The sequence below is a fragment of the Gekko japonicus genome, unplaced genomic scaffold (genome assembly GCF_001447785.1).
Source record: "Gekko japonicus isolate JY-2015 unplaced genomic scaffold, Gekko_japonicus_V1.1 scaffold962, whole genome shotgun sequence".
In the NCBI taxonomy this organism is placed as follows: Eukaryota; Metazoa; Chordata; class Lepidosauria; order Squamata; family Gekkonidae; genus Gekko; species Gekko japonicus.
The window spans coordinates 286199-290872 of record NW_015163116.1 but is presented as its reverse complement, the minus strand read 5'-3'; the positions used below and the strand labels follow the sequence as shown (position 1 = coordinate 290872).

The following is a 4674-nucleotide window of genomic DNA, read 5'->3' as shown; positions in this document are numbered from 1 at the left end:
TGAAAGAAAAGCACATGGAGGGGGGAAAGGAATTGAGGCAGAGGCCAGTCATGTAATAGTTTCCCTCCCAACACACATGCATTATATACAGGAGCATTTTGTAGAAAAAGAGATGCAGAAGCTCATTAGCATAACTCATTAGCATAATCTGTTTGCATATGCCACACCCCCTGACATCACCGGAAGTGTGTCTGAAGGCAACACCCACCGCTCAGGCTCCACTGGACTGTTTTGGATTGCTAGCTATTGGAGGGAGGGGGGGAAATGTGCAGATCTGTTCTCGCAGAGGAGGGAGAGCTTGTACCTGAATAAAACTTGGTCTTAAAGGTGCCACTGGACTGTTTTGGACCAGGGAGCTAGGGGGGGGGGGCTCTGCAACTTACCTGACTTCTTCTCGCTCTGACTGAGGGCTGCTGGGAGCAGGCAGTGGGGCTTGTTGCATGTGCCCACCTCCTGGGCTCTTTACTGCCGGAGCTCCGCTCCTGGGCGCTCCATCAGGAAATGACCCCTGTACAGGAGGCAAAGGCAAATGTGATTTTGGACCTTCTGGCAGGCTGTTGCAGAGCAGCCTGGTGGACGGAAGTAAATGAGGGCTTTTAGTTCAGTGGCAGAGGATCTACCTTGCGTTTGGAAGGCCTTGACATTTCCAGTTGAAAGGATCAGGTAGTGGGTGATGTGAAGACCTTTGCCCAAGACCCTGGAGAGCCACGGCCATCCTGATCAGACAATACTGAACTTGATAGACCAATGGTCTGACTCAGCAGAAGGTAGTTTTGTGTGTTCAAGCACTAATGCTTCTCATCACTAAAGCCAGGCAGAGCCAAGGCAAGTAACATGGGAGAGAAATGTGACAAGAAAGGATCTGAGATTTCTCTCTGAGAGGTCAGTGTGGCTCGTGTTCCTGAATCTCCCAGCCTTTTCAATCTCATGTAAAAGCTGTTTTCTAAATCTGTTCTGGGCTACTTTCGTCTACTCTTTCGTCAAAAACTCTGGCTAAAACTAAGACTGAACACAAATTAATTTGAAAAAGCTAAAAGACAACAAAGGAGAACTTTCCAGTGGGAGTTTATCATATGCTCCTCACTTCCCAAGCACATGCAAAAAGACGCATCATCTAATGACTGTTATGGCATGATTAATTGAATAAAACGTGCACTCTGTTCCCTCTTTAACTGAGCATTTCCTTGCTCTTACCAATGTGCAGCCTACACTCAACAGTCCTTCAATGTATTTTGTATCTGGAGAAGGTGAACACTCTATTTTTAGACACCGCCCCAGTTGACATTGTCAATGTTCTCCAAAGCTTCCCTGCTTTTCCTTGGCTTTTCTTGTTGCCTTCTGAAAGAATCATGTTTCAAGAGCCGGAAACATTATGAATGACTATTTGTTTCAAGCTTGTCTGAGCATCTTTCAGATATAATGAGAAGTTATAGTGTAACCGTGACAGTAGACCGTAATCAGGGTAATAATGTTGTGGGAAAGATTTCTACAGTTGTCTCCATCCGAAGGATGGATCAGAAAAGGCTAGGCATTGGGTGCAGCAGCAACCATACCAGTAAAGGAATATGTAAAGAGAGGGCCTAGAGTGCTCTCAAACAAGGGAATTAGAGCAATGTTCCCTCTACGCTGTGGAGTCTTGTGAGCAAAAATTCTACTTTGTGAGCTACTGGCATTAAAGTTGTGAGCGAGCCATTTGGCTACTGCATAAATTAGTTTGTTCTGGAGCCATCCTTCCTGAGCAAAGACAAAAATGTGTGAGCCGGAGGCTAAAAAATTGTGAGCTAGCTCACACTAACTCAGCTTAGAGGGAACACTAGTGGTCAGTTTCCAAGGTCAATTCAAGATGCTGGTTTTGGCCTTGAAGGCACTAATCAATTTGTTTTCATTTATTTATTTATTTTATTTATACCCCACCCACCCCCACCACAGCAGGCTCAATAAAGGATTCATTTGCTGCCACTCACTGCCTGAACTTTAAGATCACCTTTCAGGCCTTGCTTTGTGTCCTATCCCCCCACCTTCGGGTTAAACAGAGGACCATGAGGTATCATTAGTGTTGAGAGGGGAGAACAGGGCCTCAGAATTCTAGGGGCTGGTAGATGGTAATGGCATGCCTGTTCTCATCCAACATCTGATGTGTGCTGTTTTGTACGTGAGTGAGGTAAATGTGGTGTGCAGGGCCGGATTTAGACTTGCTGAGGCCCTAAGCTGTACAAAACCCAGAGGCCTCCTACTGTTTTAAATTACATCAACTGGTCTCAGAAAAATTTAAAATATATTCGCCTTTTTATTATTTGAAATCATTTTTTATATTGTGTTTTTATTTGAGGCCCCAGCAGATTGCGAGGCCCTAAGCTGTAGCTTATTTAGCTTATGCGTAAATCCGGCACTGGTGGTGTGAAGGGCACCCCAGAAAGAATCTTTGTCTGAGCGCCTGTGATGGCTCGTAGTAGCCCTGATAGGGACTTGTTTTCTTGTGGCAGCTTGTTGGTGGAATGCCCTCCCTCTGAGTATCCACCAGTATTGTTGGTGCCCAACAATAACATGATGTCATTGTGATAAAACGTTTTTTTTTTTCATAGCCTTTTACGCTGTGATTTTTAATCCCTCCTTCCTTATAAATAACTTTATCCTCTCTGAAAAGAAAATACTCTGGTGTGCTTTCCAAAAAGCAGGAAGCGACTGTTCCTGCTGCATCCATTCCTAGGGTTGCCAGGTCCCCTCTGGCCACTGGCGGGGGATAAGGAGGTAGGATTGCCAGATCTAGGTTGGGAAACTCCTGGAGATTTGGGGATGGAACCTGCAGAGGAATAGGATCTCAGTGGGGTACAGTGCTATAGAGTCCACCTTCCAAAGTATCCATTTTTCCCAGGGGAGCTTGGAGGTTATTCCATGATACCAGCCATGCTACAGAAAATGCCGTCATTTAAACTATCAAAGGACAAACCAGTGTGAGGAGAAGGCTGTTGATGAGGAGGGTGATTGGTTGTCTGGGAGTATATTGAGAGATGTGGTGTACGGAGTCTTATGCTGCTCATGCTGCTTTTACTGATCTATGTGTTGTTACTGTAACTTCTTGCTTTGTAGTTTGGGTTTGGAAATGGCCTTGAGCAAATGTATCTGTTGAGTGAGGTACAAAAATGTACATACAATAAATCACTGTAGTGCTTCTTCTTGTAGGCCTGGCAGTCCTGTTCTTCAGACTTCAGAACTCTCCTTTGCTCATTTATATCTTGTTTATAATGAATTTTTTAAAACGCTGGGCTTTGTAATGCTGGGATAAAACTGAAGAAGGTTACCAAAGACAATTGTTTTGAAAAAAAAAAAAGGACTTTCACCTCCACTGTGTGAGGAAAGATTTATCCTGAATGAATCCAAATTAGAATCACAGAGTGCATTCACACTTACCTGTTCATATGACAGCAGGTTACTCCAGCCATAACTTGGGCAGTACTGTCACCTCTGTACTGTTGCATTTCCACTTCAGTGGGCAGTAGATTACTGCTGTTCTTTTCTACTTTATGCACTGTCTAAGGTGGTGGTGGGGAATTGAAGTTATATCACATAGACCTGTGTGATGATAAGGGAGGGTACTCTGCCCAGCTATTTCTGCTCAGGAGGACAAAATTAGTTCACATTAGTTGTTGTCGATTTCCCGGGCTGTATGGCCATAGTCTTGGCATTGTAGGACCTAACATTTCGCCAGCAGCTGTGACTGGCATCCTCAGAGGTATAACACAGAAAGATTGCATATTCTCTGTGTCAAGGTGAGAAGAAAAATGGTAGGCAGGTAATTTATATCTACTCAGGAATGAGGGATAGGGCTGAGTCATTATCTTGTAGGAGTCCCCCAGGCTGTGACATGCTAATGGAGGAGCTTTCCTGAGGAGGTTCTTTTGCATATGGATTGGCTGTTGAAATTCTAATCTTATCTGTAGTGCCATTGTAAGATGTAGAGCATTTTGTGTTTTTCAGGACAGGAAACAATGCCCTATTTATTTTTAAACTCTCTTCTTTCCTGATGAAATTGTGTTTATGTTTATGTTTATGCATTTCAATGGCTTCCCTGTGTAAACTGACATGGCGAAACGTCAGGTCCTACAATGCCAAGACCACGGCCATACAGCCCAGAAAATCTACAACAACTAATGAACTCTGGCCATACAACATATTAGTTTACATTGTTTCTTTCAAGCATTCCTGGGGAACTTATCACATGTGTGAATCCTACAGAAGTAGGAGCCCATCTAGCAGTGGTTTCAAGAGTAAAGTGTCAGTACAGAATACACCATAGTCCAAGGACTAAACGACCCAACCACTACCTAAAGGGCAAGAGAATTACCAACCTAGGGAGGGGGGCTGTGGCTCAATGGCAAAGCATCTGCTTTGTATGCAGAAGGTCCCAGGTTCAATCCCTGGCATCTCCAATTAAAAGGAATAGGAAGTGGGTGATAGGAAAGACCTGTGCTTGAGACCCTTTCATCATGGTGTGGGAAGGAGCCATGCTACAGTAGCTGTGCTATAAATGTGGCATTCACTGCACAGAGCTCTCACAGTGTGAATGTCTGAGTGGAAGTCTCTTGCCTTTGGGGTTTCTGTCGGTCCATTTGGTCCCTTGACTGTGTTCTGCTTTGTAGTGACACTTTTCTCCTGAAAGCCGCTTTGGGTCCCCAT

At 44.4% G+C, this 4674-nt stretch overlaps 1 non-coding gene across 1 annotated transcript; it reads left to right on the top strand.

Annotated features, from left to right (window-relative positions):
* Nucleotides 1-4355: 4355 nt before the first annotated feature.
* Nucleotides 4356-4427, top strand: TRNAT-UGU. Its single transcript has one exon. It is a non-coding gene; the product is annotated as a tRNA-Thr (tRNA).
* The last annotated feature ends 247 nt before the right edge of the window (nucleotides 4428-4674 follow it).